Genomic DNA, 16,190 nt, shown 5'->3' on the forward strand with positions numbered 1-16,190 from the left:
AAATGAGAACATTTGAATGGCAGAAAGCAAACTCCAAGAACGAAATAAAGGTGGTAAGAGAGGGAGAGAGGAGAGTGGATATGAAACAAAAGGATTACTTCTTTTAAAGGGCAGGGATTATTACATCAGTTTAGCTATGTAATCCCCATTAATGTTGATTACTTTTGTTACAATGTACAAATAGGCTGAAAAGACACAAAATTATTGTGTAGAGCCTTTAAACCTCACCATTGATTTTAAGGATTAGAATAGAAGAAGTTACATGCCAATGAATGTTCTGAATAGAGACTTCCTTACCTCCCACAATGCTCTTTCCCCCTTTATGAGATTATACAGTAATTTCCTGGGATTCATGGAGACAGGCTTTACCCCTTAAAGTTTTTGTGTATGTAGATTCCCATGTGTTTGAGCTGTTGAAGAAGGCTTGGAAGGGTTTCCTCACTGAAGAGCCTCCATCAACTCTCACATACATTTTACAGGTGACTTTATTGCCAGACTGACCTGACAATGGGGCCTCAATCCCAGTTCTTACATTCTGGAATACCTACATGTTCAGTGAAACTACTTTAAGTCAGCGAGCAGGGATTATCAGCCTTATGACAGACACCCTTAGGAGCTGAAGTTCAAGACAGACTAAAGGGAAGCAGTGACCAGCTTTCTGCTCAAGTTCCAGTGATGTTTTCAGCTTTGCAGATATGTACACAGAGTTCATGAACTTGGATGGTTTGTGACTGTAATTCCACAGATAATCTCACAGCTCCATTGCATAATTATGCCTATTTCCATAATCAACCACAGCTTTTATAACTACATTGCATTTCAGAGAAATTTCATTGAATGGTTTCAGTTGGAGGGGACCTCAAAGATAATTTAATTCCAACCTCCCTTCATGGGCAGGGACAGCTTCCAGTGGACAGGGGTGCTCAGAGCCCTAGCCCAGGCACCCTCAGTCTCATCCTTATTTTGCATTAGAAAAGGATGCATAGAATGCTTTTTACATGATTAGCTAAAATCCATCCTTAAGAGAAACCTCTGTGCCATTGCTTTGTAAATCCTGGAATTACTATTTGTTGTAAAGGACCCTCTTTGCTTTAAGAACCTGGCATTAGGACAGTGTGTTTTCCATTACAATGACAAGTACATATAAAATACAAATCCCACTTGAGAGCCTAAACTGTTTAAAGGGGTTTAGTGTCACACACTCATTTCTGGGAGGCTGGATTAGGAATTGGAAAAGATGTTTTTACTATTGCACTGAGCTGGTACGTTAATGTCTATCTGCATGTCAGGAATACAAAGTGTCCTGAAAGGCCAACCTTTTCTATTGCACATTACAGCTACAGAGATTCCTTTTTACACTGAGACACTGATGTTTACTACTTTGAAATGGCAGTTTTTTTCCTCAACAAATCCCACTGGATTCATTTGTCTTTAAAAAAAAAAAAAAAAAAACAAAAAACACAAAAAACCAAAAAAACCCCAGTAGATCAAAATTATGTTGTCTGACACTGAAGAGAAAAAAAGTCTGCCTTTTGGCTATTTTTCCTAATCTGTCTTGATGATGTTTTTCTGGATTTGCCTCTCCTCTCACTTGCATGCTTGTGAATCAGGACTGTCTCAGATATCAATGATACTATGGCACTCTGAATTTAATGTAAGAGTTTCCAGGCCTATGTGTTTATTTGTAGACATTAATATGCAAGATGCCTAAAACTTCTAAATACCTAGTTCTTAATGCATTATTGCACTGGCCATTGACTTTTAAGATTTAGTAGTATTCCTTAAGAACTGATTTTAGAGAGATTCTATCAGTTTGTGCTTTTTCAAGTGATCTATTCATACTTGAAAAAGACTTAGAGAATCCTAATTGATTTATGTAACTGGACAAGAATATTTTTCTTTTGCCCTAAACTTTATTAGAGGTGCTGCAACAGTAAGGTTGTAAATGTGCATCTGGTGAGGAGGTAACCTGTACCTGACTGGCATTGGTGTTATGTAATACAATTTCACTGATAGATTATCCATTTCTTTTGAAAGTTTGAACATATCAGACAACTAAGAAATTAGAAATCTAATAAATAAGAAATTAGAAATCTGCTGATGTTTTACTGTGCCTGTGGACAAACAACCTATGTCTGTGCTCCTGCAGTGCTGTGCAGTAAGAGGGCAGATCTGTCTTGCTCTCAAAACACTTATTGAAGCCTGCATAAGTAACTCAAACTATTAATGCTAAATCTCATTAGAAATGGTGTGGAATCGAACTGACTTTTTGTTTATATATTAATCCAAAATAATTTTGACTACAGGTGCCTTGATGTCAGAACTTTTAAATCAGATATGTTTTTTCACTGGGTTAGAACACTGGCACTGTGTCAGAGTGCAGGAATCTTTTATGCACCTTCACTGTCTCATTGGGCCAAGTGTCCTTCTGTGACATTTGGCCAAGACAAAGCTGTTTTTGATAACACAACTCAGCAGAGTTCTAAAAATAACATTTTTCCAGTATAATTTTGGTAACTGCTTGGATTTCATAGCATAGTAGGTAATAAATTTGTTGAAAAAGAAATGGCATCAGACATTTTCTAGTCAGAAACCTATTTATTGATTTCTATTTTCTGTTCACTTTTATCTGCAACAAGGGTAGATACAGGAATACCTTGCTTATGCAGGCTTGTTTAAATAGTACAACAAGTATGCAATTAATTGATTAATTTAGAGTAAGAGATAAAGAAAAACTTACATTGCTGAAAATTTCAGGGAAACTTGGCAGAAATATGATTAACATGCAGAACTAAAATTAAAGACAGAACTTATTCTTCCAAATGGTCATCCTTTTCAATGAAAAAAAAAAGTGTTTTAGTGAAGAAAGTTTCCATAGAGTTTGTGTCCATTTATCAAAAAGCTATGCACAAGTGGGGATTGTATTTTAGATATCTCTAAATGCAGTGTATTTTAATGTTATAAATCTGCCATTAGTTTAAAATATGTTCCTCTGGATTTGTTTTTTTAGAGCTTTATGCTTCATCAGACTGAATAAGAAAATTATTGCAAATTAATCATGCTTTACTGTCAAAGAAAAAGGCTGAATTTATTGATTATAAAATGAAATTGCAAGAGGAAAGTACAAATATGTAGTAGAACTGTTTCAATTTTTTCTAGGGGTGTATTTAAGTTCTCCCTTGATGGCACAGGGAATAATTTTCAGATAAGTAAGTGCTTTCAAGTCAGATGTAATTCTAGAATGTACTGAAGCTGTTATTCAAATGCTTTGTCTACATAATAGCTGAGCTACTCTTTGCAATATATGGATGAATTTTTATATAACCACTAACACATCTAAATACTGTTTTATTTTTCAGGGGGTGTCCATGTCAGCAGCCTCAGGATTCCAAGGTCAGTTCATATTCTAGAAGAAATTATTAACCATGGCAGAGATAAAAATAGGATTCGCTATTTGATTTTTAGATGAGCTTTTGTTGGGAATAACCTTTGCACTCATATCCACAGCTGTAATCTCACGGTATTGCCTTTTCTTGATGAACATGAACAAACTTCTCCTGCCTTTGCAAGGTAGAATAACATTGAGGTCTTAATGCAGAATAATACTCAATAATTGAAGTCTTACTGACCTCAAAATGAATGTGACTGACCATTTTTAATCTCTGTGGTGGTGTGAAGCAGTAACTGCTGTTCTAAGGGTGAGAAGCATGGCATGTATTGATGCCACGTTTCTCAATCTTTGCCATTTTGCTCAGTTTAGAAATGTTGATGCTTTAAGCACCAAAAGCTCCTTCCGACCTGCTCTAAATTTCCTCAGACCAGGCTTGTGCTTTACCCAAGCAAAGATGAACAAATCTTGCAGAACAATTATTACCAGCACTAAGTCATAATCTAAATCAGTAAACTCACTGCCAGCCTGGAATACCTCACTGGCCAACACTGTGAAATATCTCACAGCTTTGTTTCTGGAGCTGCTTTTGGGATGCTGTGGAACATATATCACCATCTGAGATGTTTGAGATATCTTTATTATGTGGAAGAGCATACAACATTTTTAAAAATAAATACATTATCAAAATCAGCTATAATAAATATGTTTGAGTTCTCTAACTTCAAAACCAAGCAGAATAATAACAGATGAAGATTTTCAGAATTTGGGTTACTATATTAAAATATTAAAAGTTTATATATTAGAAGACTGGTTTCAGGATAGTCTAGGAAATATTCTGTGAATGTGTAAAGAAAAAAAACAGGTCAGAAATTGAGCAACAAATAATAGAAACAGAATAATTATTTTTGAATCTTTTTAGTTAGTAGTGGACTGAAATTCCCAAATTATAAAGAGAAGTGGCTGCTAGAGTATATGACTTCTGATTGTCCATTACAGAAAATATAACTTGAATTTGAGAGCAAACCAGATGTAGTTGGTTGCTTAAAGTGTTTTATCTGTTCAGATATTCTACAAGGTGCTTATAGTTCTGTTTGTTCACATCCATGTAGTCCAGCCTAGAGGTAGTTTTCCTGGATTGGTTAAAGACACTTTGGTTGGCTTAAGGAAATGAGCCCTTCTGAGCAGAACTGTGCATTCAGCTGGCCTCTGCTACTGGTCCGAGTGAAAATGGTACATGTCACCTTTCTTTCCAGAAAAAATATTTTTGCAAATCATCTTTAATTACTCTCAGTTAAACATGGGGCAATCTTGCTACCTATTCTTTGCAGTTGTTCCTAGGCTTCAGCAGCTGTCCTGTTTTTAAATATTAGTATTGAAGAATACTGCTTTTAACAGTTGTGCAGGGACTTGGGAATATGACCTGTACTGCCTGTGAGTAAGCTCAGCACCTCAGTGAAACAACAACTTCCTCTTGGATCCACTTCTTTCCCTATAAGTTTGTTAGGAATAGATCTGTGTGGAATTTTGTCATGTCCAATACTTTGGATTCAGTTGTTTTGCTTTGTTGGGCTTGTTTGGAATATCACCTTTGCTTGTGGCTGCTTTCTGTGTTGAAAGAAGTCCAGACAGTAGCAGACTGTCTATATGTCTATGACTATATAGATAGATATTGCTGTTATATAATGTCTTTTTCCTAGACAGATACATGCTTGTTCTCCCCTTTCTGAAATAGGATGAAAGCTGTGTCTCCACAACTCCAGATGTAAATCCCATATATTCTGTTTCATTCTGGTGTAACTTAACAGGGATCTGGTGCTGTTCTGTCCTAATATTCTTGGATTTTAGACAAATAGGATATCCAAGGCTGCAGTATAGTACAGGGTGTGACAAAATTCCCCCTAACAACTCTACCTCCAACAGTTTTTCCTTCCTTACTCTCACAGAGAAGGTGACACTTGCTAAACTTTGCTATGCAGGCTATTTATGATAAATATATTTTCCATTTAAACTGCATTTTTAATAACAATATCAGTTTACATTCTTGACATGGATAGCATAAAAGGAGCAGTAGACAAGTAGCATTATAAAAATTTAATTTTTTGTTGCATGCGACTGGATTTATCTCTATTTTACAGTCATTTCAATGTAAATTCTGTCAGGAAAAATAGAAGTGTTTCCATAATATTTTGATTTAGGGTCATATGGGACTCGGTGAAGATCAGATGTTCCTGAGTGAATCAGGGGGGTTGCAGGTTATGATCTTTTTCAAGAAAACACAGAAGCAAAATCCAGTGTTTGCTCACCATGTTTCTCCTTATTTAATCTGTGCTCATGAGTTGTTCTAACTGTATACAAGCATTGCTTTTCTCACTGCTGATCTTATGTTGTCTTAATTGATTTGCTTTTGACTACTGTGCTTGGTTAATTGCCACTCACTGCTGAAAAGAGAAGTGGGGTTTTAAAAGCTTGTTTTAATCTTTAAAATAGTTGCAATACTAAATAAATTATCATATCTACAGATTAAGAGAAAAAACCAAAACGAAACCAATGAAGTTCTCCAAGAGGGGTTTCCTGTCCTCTAACTCACAGGAACTTGGGTGCATTGACAGAACCATGACTTGCCATTAACAAATGAATGTTTTAGGGAGCTTTTAGTCTTCTCTTTAACATCAAGAGCTGTTAAATGAAAATCATTTGCTACCACATCTGAACAAGCAATTTAGCAAAACAAAGCACGTTCCTAGAATAAACTACTTTTAGGTGAAATGCTTTGGTTCTTTCCTACTGGTGTTAATGCTGCCTAAGGTTCAGAACTGTGAAGAACCAGGATAGCCTCAGTAAACTGGAATTAAGTATAAAACCAGTTGTTAGGTAAATATTTGGTCTCATTTTGACATATGTAACTCTTTAGCACATTTTTCAATGAGACAAAATGGTTGCAAAGTTTTAGAAATGTGTTCTAGTTTATGATTTGAAGAATATTTGCTGAGAAAATTCTGCTAAATATAATTCTTTGCCAGTAAGGAGCATATCAGAAGCCTTAGGGAAAGTAATGATAAATGTGGGCTCATCTGATAGAAATTTATATTCCAACAAGGTATAAAAGCTTCAGTGTTTGCTTCTTAAATTTCCTTCTGCCTTGCTTTATTTAACTGATATTCTTAACTGTAAATAAATGTCAGACCTCATACATATATATGAGATAATTACTGATAAAAATACAGTGATTTTCATCATTGCACATGAACTTGGTTCTCAGTAAAAATACCATGTTTCCTAAACAGTGTAAAGATTCCAAAGCACATTTAGATACTGTTCTCTTGTGCAGATTACATTCAAGATGGAGGAAAAAAATTAGCATCATCATGTAAAAGCAGTGATTTTTTTGATATGTGCTAAATTTCATTGCTGCAATTGGTGCCAGGAGTAAATATCTGCTTGGTGTAGTGTGGGCTCAGGGTGTCTGTCTTTGATCTTTGAAAGGCATTTGCTGGCAACCAGTTATGCTGAATTTAGAAAGGAACTCCCAGGAGGTCTCTTAGGAACATGGATATAGTATAATTTCTGACTTAAGATCTCCTTAAAGAAAGGAATAAATCCCACAAGATTTTTATGTTGCAAAACCTAGCTAGGAGAAAAAAAATTGAAATGGCAGTTTTCTAATATAATCAGCTTCAGAATGAAATGTGTCCATATATATTCATGTGCATAAAGTTAGGCACTTTTCATAAGTCAAGGGATCTTGTTTGTTGTGTTTTGGGGTTTTTTACATACACTGAGCGTTGTGAGAAGACAGAGTTAGAACCCATAATATCTACCACACTTGAATTAATAAATACTACTACAGATATTATATGCTATCAAATATTAAGCATCTGATTTTTGGGAGCTATATCAGGTGGCCAAAACAACACGACAGAAACACAAAAACAATAGAACATATTAAATTAATTAATTTCAAAAAGAAAAAATTAAAATGGCAAATTAACTTCTGTTAGGGGGTTAATTCTTTGTTCAAAATTCTTGCCTGAAAATAAATTCTTTCAAAAGTTTCTTTTAAAATTGATTTAGACTGCAGAAATAATATTTCTCCAGGGATGTGGGTGTGACAGCAGAGATGACTGGAACAGCAGTCACCTGGGTGCTGGCTGCTTTGGGTTCAAATGGGAGAAATGGCTGCACTCCTTGGGCGATGCCAAGGGAATTATCCTCTGTAAGGAATGTCTGAATGATTTAACCAGGGGGAACTACCAGTGTGCAGGCCAGTGAGAGATCTTAGCCCCACCTTCTCCCAGCTTGGATTTCTCGCTGTTACCCCTGGCTGGGACCCAGGTTCCCTCAAACCCCCTGTTCCAGTTACATTCCTCCATCACCCTTCCTGTGAGGGCTGCCTCTCTGTGCTGTACTGGATAAAGGTCCAGCATTATTCTGGGAAGAGATGTCCATGACAATTTTACAGTTTTCTCAGCATATTAAATACAAATTAACAGACTGCCTCATTATTCCAGATTTCATTTATTAGATCAGAATGAATAGCACTGAGCTGGGTAAATGCAGAAGATACAAAAGCAAGAGGAACCTCCCCCCAGTATCAGTATATGTGTACGATTTTAGAAGTGCTTGCCAAGAAATAGTCATTCAGTAGCTTGCTTTCTATAATTTATACAGATACAGTTTATAGGGAAAAGTGATGGGGGCAATAGAATATGTGTAGATTTATTTTAGTAAATATTGATTCATCTAAAGATAGCATTACAACACAACCTGATCTATAACTGGAAATAAACTAAAAATAATAAATATAAAAGTATATTAATATAATTGTCCTTTTCTTTCAGAACAACAGCTATATTTATTCTGTCACCTCCCATTCTCCTATCTGCTTAGGAGCTCCTTTTCTGTTTCCTTTGAAGTTTCTAAAAATATTCCCATTGGACTAAATTAAATATTACTATTTAAGAATCCTCTAAACTGAATTAAGCATTTACTCATCTAGACTTCTAAATTAGAGGAGTCATTCCTTTGAAATGCATACATGTAAAATGCCATGGGATTATTGATATGGAGAGCTCTGTAGTATTCCCTTGTTTTCCATCAGGGGAAAAGAAATGATGTAATTATAGCTCTTACACAAATATGTCCATTTCACTAAATTCCACAAGCAGCTTGGAGAAAGTGCAGTGGGACTGCAGATGTTGTTTTGGTGCTTATGTGTGCCACTGACACAATTACTCTTTGGAGTTTTACCTCCTCTCTGAGGGGTTAAATTCTTGTTTTATGGATGCACTGGGACAGGGGCCTGCACTGCCCTTGTTCCACTGTTGTTAGACAGGGATGGAAAATGCAGTTGTCTGGATCTAACACTGTATTTTCCTGATGGAATGTGTTGGCTCAAATCTACTGGCTGGTAGATTTCTAACTGGTGGAAAAGATACATAATTCCTGCCTGTTTGTACAGGAATAAAAATTAAGAACAGCCTCCATGTCCTCTATTTGGTCTGCAAATGAACATTTCTGATCCACACTTGTTAGTTTTACAGAGCAAACTGCATTCTCCAGTAGGATATGATGTAGGTAAGAGTCCTTGCTCCTAATGCTGCTATCATTTATAAATTAGTTTAGACTGAAATTATAGATAAATAATAGCATGGTAACTGTGCACTTCATATATTTTCATCAGTCCTATCACTTTACACACTGAAGATCCCACAGAAATCAATGGACACACCTGGCACAGGGGTGCAGCATGTGATAGAGTGATCCCTGAATCTGTTCATAAAAACCACAACATTCAGAAATGTCTGTATGAAAAATGAGAATATGTTTGTACAATTGTAATTGATTTCATCCAGTGAGATGTGCTAGCTAATTAATACTGCAGTATGAATTGACCCAGTGAGATATCCTAGCTAATTAATACTGCAGTAATTAATTTCTATGACTGGTTTTTTCCAGTTCAGTGGAATTGTGTAGCCAGGCTGTTGCAGAGCAGACAGCCACAGGAGCTGAGCTGTGTGGCACTGCAGAGCTTTTGGCCCTGGGAGAAATCAGCTGAGGATGAACAGAAGTGAGGACACCGTGTCTGGTCACTCTGACCCTCTGATGAGGGGAGAGCTAAAAGGACTTTGGTGGAAAGGGGTAACAAGGACATTACTGGTGTAAGGAGAATAATCAGAAGGCTGTGTTTCTAAAAGGCACCAGGACAAAGGGGTTGGAGTGTAAAATCTTGCATGAACATAGTGACCTATAAATACTGGTAATCTGGTGCAGTAAACTGGTTTTGCCTTGCTGGCATAGCAGAGTCTGTGTCAGTCAATGCCCACAACAGGCCTGCTAGTTTCTGGTTGGAGGCAAGAAATCTAGCCTGACCTTACAACCTAGATAAGCCATTTGAAAGCTTCATCACTGTTAATTTTCTATGAACCCTTTATTCTAAGAGATAAGGGAATATTGTTTTCCTTGCAGACAAATGATTAAGTAAGATAGAAAAAATATTCTTGTGGGGTCATGTAACTGATCAGGTACAGGATGTAAAATTGAAAATGGGTTTCAGATTTATTAGGAAAAAAATTGCCATTGTATCAGTTAATCTGAAAAGACTGTGTCCTGAAATGTAGCTTGCCTTTGAAATTACAGACATGTCTGATTTAAACTTTTATTAACTACAACAGTATGGCTGGAAGGCAGGGAAACAAATCTGCTGTGTAATGTGCTGGATAAACAGGATACCAAAAGAGCCTCTAAATTTAAAGTGGCTACAAAGATCTACAAAAGAACTGACTTTGTGACTTGCACATCAGCTCTTGTTAAATCAGGGGTCAATGAAAAGCTGACTTCATCATAAATCAACTTTTTTACTGTGTTTTTTTCTTCTTCTCAAAAAGAAAGCAATCTTCAGTGAGTTTTAGTGTTTTGGTTTGGTTGCTGTTTTGTTGGGTTTTTTCCCATTTCCCCTAAAGACAAAAAAATACAGGTTGCAATGTCTCACATGCACAGAACGTGTGTGACTGCAGGAAAGGCGTGCTAGAGAAACTGTTAAAATGAAAGCTTGACTGCATATGTTTTCATTAGTTTTCCCTAATTTTTTCTGTGTCATTGCTCTATGGTTAAAAATATGTTAATTGTGGTTTTCTTCATTCTTAACAAGCAACCATCTTTGTATTTGACTTAATTATTTATGCCCACAGAATGCCTTTTAGTAAACAAAACTTCATACAGTACTTTGGAAGCTTTCCTTCAGTATGTTTATAGAAGGAGCTATCTCTTGGTATATTATCAAAGTCTGATTTCTCTGAATGATGATATAAGAAGTTCATGTATCGTGTAAAATTTCCTGAATTAACTGGTAATTTTGAGTTCATTCCAGTAAAATGTGTTTTTATTTTCCTAACTTTCAGGTGTCGGGCTATAAAAGGGATATAAATTTAGAAATAACTGTTGACTTCTAGTAGAGAACAGCAGGCGTTAATTAGGTGCTGCTGAGGATAATTGGGACATAAATGGTTCTGAAATATGAGATACCATGAGGGGTGTTTACAACTGTTGCTTTGAGCAGATAATCAGAATTGTGAACAGAGCATATCTGTGCTGCCATTTGTTTATGATTCCCTAAACTATTGACTGCATGTAAAATGTTGCACTCAAAATTTAGTTTAGAGACCAAGGGAAACATGCATTATCTATGATATAATATGTATAGAAAGATAGGTGTGAGCAAAATTGGTGATAAACTCTCAACTGGAAAAACTGCTGTTACAGCTGCACCAAATGAAGCTCAGACAGGGCACACCTGAGCAGCATCTGTTAGGAGGCTTTGCAAATCTCCATACTGAGCTTGCAGGAATTCCAGGGCCTGCACCTGGCAACACCTCAGGCTTCACTGGAGACACTGAGCAGGAACACCGAGTGGATCAACAAAACAGTGTTGTAGCGCCTCTGAGCAGGACTGGAACTTGAGCCATGATTTGATGTTGCATTCACAAGTTTAATAGAAAGTGAATTCACTTAGGTATTTTTTCATAGATTTATTCTTTTAAAGTAGGATTTTTGGTGGGTTTTTCCTGTTTGTTTTTTAGGGGTTTTTGTTGGTTGTTTTGGTTTTTTTGTTTTTCATTTGCTTCCATTTTAATGTCCCTGTGGGTATATCAGTGGGGTGTTGCTGTCAGTGACTGTTCTCCTTTTTTTGGCTAAGAATACCTGTGGTCTCAGCAGAAGAGAAATACAGCCATGTCCAGGGGCATGTGACCTGATCCCCCAAATCCATTTCTGTTGCAGCCTGCCTTGCTCTCCCAGGAACTCTTAGCACTTGGTCACTAACAGGGATCTTGGGCAGACCCAAGAACCACGATCCTCTAGGGCTGCTTTGTGGTGGGGTTTATTCCCTGCCACAGGTGCAGAGCTTCTGTCAGACCCAGAACTGCCTCCCTCCTTGGGTTGCAAGGTGCCTTTTCACTCTCTCCTGGTTCCTTTACTAAACTCTAACCTGAGCTCCATGGGTTTGCATGATGACATTAGAGCATCTCATCTGGCTCTGCTTCTCTGTGAGCAGTGTCAGTGAATAGTGTTTGGTTTGCTCTCTGAACGTTACTGAGATCACTTTTTTTTCCCCAGTAGGACTGTGTATTTTAACTCCTGAGTCCCATTTTTGAATGTTAATGTTCAGGCATCATTGTGTTCAGGCATAAATTGCAGCTATCTTTTTCTTGCATGCATCACGTTAAAATATTCAATTACAGTCAATTTTGATTACTGTTTTTATCACTAAATCATTTGTTATTGTGAAGACCCTGGTGATTTCTACAAACTTTTGCAAGTCCATTATGTTCCAAATCAAGAAACTGAGCCAGGAACAAAACACAGGGATATGAGCAAGTAACATTATCTCCTCTTGCTTGGCAGTTTCCATGTGTAAAGTGAGCTAGTCATAATTTGTCTTGCAGCATAATGTGCTCTGTATCTCAGTGAACTCCCCTCAGTCCTGTTAAAGCAGGGGTAACTACAGCTTGCCAAGTGGAATACTTGCATGAGCTTGCAGGGTGCACTTCTGAGCTGAGTATCTTCCATCTCTCACCTGAACGCCTAAAATCCAGAAAGTACAGTGTTTGTTAACACATTGTACACTGCCCTTTCATTGCAAATCAGATTCTCAGATGTTGTAGTTTGCCCTAGTAGCAGTTGCTATCAGAATAAAAATTGTGAGACAGACTGAGATATTAAATTCTTCCCACTTGGCCATTAGTTTAATAGTTTTTCTTTTCATTCTATTCAGAATTGGTGCAAGATACCCATGTAAACAGAGATATCTTCAAGTATGGCTCTATCAGCATTGTGTAAAGCCTGGAAATTTATAATAGGAAACAGCAGCATGAGTAACTGTGTAATGCACTTGACATCTGTCCATATTTATAAACACTTTCATTTGCTGCAGTTTATTTACTCTTGGCACACACAAATGAAATGTGACAGACACCCTGTGGCTTCTATTGATGAGAGGATTAATAAAGCTTGTACTTTGATTATGACATCCTAAGCCATCAAGCATGAAGACTTCAGCAGTCATTATTGAACATTGACACATATTGCATCAGTAATCAGAAATGACAGAAGACAAGCTGGCAGAAACAGGACTTTCAGCTCTCTCTCCGAACAGGATTTAATGACTTTAATGTATAGCTATGCACAGTTTCAGACTCATTTTTAGCTATATCCATTGTTCTTTAAAGGCATGCTACAAAAAAAGAAATCTCTGTATACCCATTTTTCATTGAGATGAAAACAGCACATAACACAATGTTGTTAGGTAGTAATGCAAACCATCATGGCATGGCATGCAGGGGGTCTTCTATGGGTTTATTCCAGTGTGGAGACTTCATTTAACACCTTTGGCAGGCCTGTATATTTTCCTGCATATTAACAAGGAAAAATGTGGGAAGTTCAGGCCAAGTCCTGTAGAGTCCCATTGGTCACTGTGGGAAAGAGCTCCCTGAGTTCAGACTGATGTGAAGCTGATGTGTCTCATATGGGGTCTATGGAATAATTCAAATGACCTCTCTAGGTCATGTGGGGGTAAGGGATGAACTGAAGCTGCAGGAGTGTTTTGGCATTCAGCCCAGGCATTGAATTGTCCTTGTTTGCTCTGTAGACCAAAGGTTTGGGCAGAGTCTAGGGAGCTAAAATCCAGCTTTTTCCAGGGTACTCATCATGGCAGTGTCAATAGACCTTCACTGTGGCTTTAGTGGCAGATATTGCATCCCTTTGCAAGGAAGATATTGAGCAGTTTTGAACTGTGGAAACAGGGATAGAGTTCTGGAAACTTCTGTTTGTGGTCTACATTGTATTTCTCATCTACTGCTAGGTTAATCTTGTCCAAACCAGCTCACCTCTATGAGCATTAAATCCATTCTGTTTTGAACAAACCTCTAAATTACAGTTTTAAAGCAAATAAGCAAATCAATTAAACAACTAAATAAAGTTTTAAGGGTCAGCTTTATTAGGAAAAGAGCACTTAAGAACTATCTTAAGAATAAATGTCTTTGTGCTGTGTAGAGGGAGATGAGATTCACCTCCTCAGCAGGGAAGGAGATAAAACAGCATAAGGAAGCTATCTCTACCCCAAACACGCTCACACACACAAAAACAAACCCAACAGCCAAAATTAGGAAAAACTCTACATTCTTGCTCAAATTACATTGTATCCAAGTTTTGTCATGCCACTAGATGCTGACATTTGTTGACTACCTATTTGCTAGATAATAAAGGCTTTCTATTTAGGTACACATACTTTTATAGGTGCTACACATCCTTGCACTGTGATAGTAGCAGGGCACAATACTACCTGATTTCCTCCCAAAGATGATTAAAGAATGCTTCATAATCTGGAAGTTCCTCTGTGTGGGGTGAAGGATGTTCCAGTGAGGCTTTATCTAAGCTATCCCTTTGTTAATGCTGCATGTTTGACTCAGGAGCTTTATGCAAGGCACTGTCTCTTGTGTCTCTCTGTTGGAATGATTTGCTCAGTGAAATATAGATGTGTGTGCAGTCTACTCCTATAAATCTGAGGGGTTTTATGAAATATAACAAACATAATGAATTGAAAATAGGGCTCTTTTTATTGACAATGTACAGTAAAATTTAGGAACCTTTCTGTTCCTCAACCCCTTCTTCCCCACCACACCCCTGGCCCTCGATTTTGAAAGACCTGGCATTATTTCTGGGAAGAGAAATGAAGGCAAACAGGCAGGGGCTGAGAGACAAAGGGGTGGAAGGCAGGGTTTCTCTGCCTTCTGAGTAAACAGCGCAGCTGGCATGGCTCCTGCCTGCTGTTGCACAAATGCCTGCACTATGGAAAACAAGAATTAAGTCTGTGTACAGTAGCAAATCTGGATCCCAGCTCAACTTCTAATCCTTGTTTAAATTCATGAATATCACTGATGTGCTAGAAAAAAAAGTTACTATTTTGTATCAAACTCTGGAAGTTAGATAACTCTATGGGTGTGTCATTTTTCTTGAAACTGAGCTGAGCAACTGGGCTTAAGGAATCAAAGGAGCTGCTTGTGATACCTTAATATGTTCAAGTAACCCACTTCTTTTCTATTTTTCCTTTCTACATGTTTAGTGGTTTACTTATTTATTTTATAGATAAATGTTATTAAATTGGTTCTCAGTTTGTCAGTAGTGTCATGTTTTCCAAAAATGTGTCCAGGCATATAATTATAAATATAGCTGTACTGAATTTTCCTTTTAATCACATCAACATGGCTTTTTTTCTCATCAATGACTGATCAAAGTGAGGTCTCTTCATAGCTGGGTCAAGCTATCCTTCAGTATCTAGTAAGTGTGTGAGGAGCTTTTTTTGTTCCAGTAATACACCACAAAGAGTGAAGCCCCTTGCTTCCCTGCAGTTTAACATAATCAGAATTGTTCCTTGAGGTTCAATGGAATTTATATGCAGAGCTCTAACAAATGGCATATCTGAAAGATCTCCTTTTCTGCAGATTATGTTCATAAATCTCTATCTGTTCCTCATTTTCAAGATTGTTTATTCAATATCTTCTGCAGGGTTTTGTCAGACAAGCACTGAACTTGACAAATGACAAGAGGAGTCCTCAGAGGGACCAGATAGGTTATTCCAGCACTCAAAACTGAATTAAGATCAAAATTCATATGAAAGGATAATACAGGGTGCTATCAGATGCACTTGTCTTTATCTCATTCTTCTTAATTAAGGCTGAATCAATTGAAAATGAGCAGATTTATTTGCTCTTGCCCTGGTTAATCTTTTCTTGAAGAGTAGAATAAATGCTTGGCAGATGTCAGTCACTGCCATTCTTGTTAAGGTTCACTAAAATCTTCTGGACTCTTCTCAGTGCTTTTGCCTTGCCTTCCTGAGTTGGGGCTGCAAAAATCCAGCAGTAGATCAATTGCATATTTTTGTTGTCTTTTGTCCTGTTGCTTGGGCAAAAATGGTTCTATATCCAAGCTTCACTTACAAATGTTTAGATGGAGGAAAACATCAGATGAAAATGGATGAACTGCATTTGTGGGTGCTTGACTTGCACTCTGACACAAGGGAGAGAAGAAAAGAATGATTTATTTGCTGCTGTGTGTTGTTATTGTAGAGAATAAATTGCACTGAAATATTTTAGCAAGAGATAAGTAAAGGTGTTTGATCATATAAGAGAATTGGGTTTTAAAGATCCTGACCATTCCTATCTGAATCTCGGATTAGAATTCCAGAAACAGATCAGGCTGAGATTTTATTTTTTTAACTTATTTTTTAATAGAACTTTTTTTTCTGAAA

The 16,190-nt window shown here is 37.1% G+C and overlaps 1 protein-coding gene across 1 annotated transcript in view; it reads left to right on the plus strand.

Annotated features, from left to right (window-relative positions):
• The window catches only part of LOC135304940 (beta-1,3-galactosyltransferase 2-like), a 577,146-nt gene that overhangs the window by 431,665 nt on the left and 129,291 nt on the right, over nt 1–16,190 (plus strand). The window contains 1 exon segment of the mRNA XM_064427917.1: nt 3,360–3,393. The gene's annotated coding sequence lies outside the window, so the exon portion shown is untranslated.

This window comes from Passer domesticus, chromosome 7 (assembly GCF_036417665.1).
Source record: "Passer domesticus isolate bPasDom1 chromosome 7, bPasDom1.hap1, whole genome shotgun sequence".
Taxonomy (NCBI): domain Eukaryota; kingdom Metazoa; phylum Chordata; class Aves; order Passeriformes; family Passeridae; genus Passer; species Passer domesticus.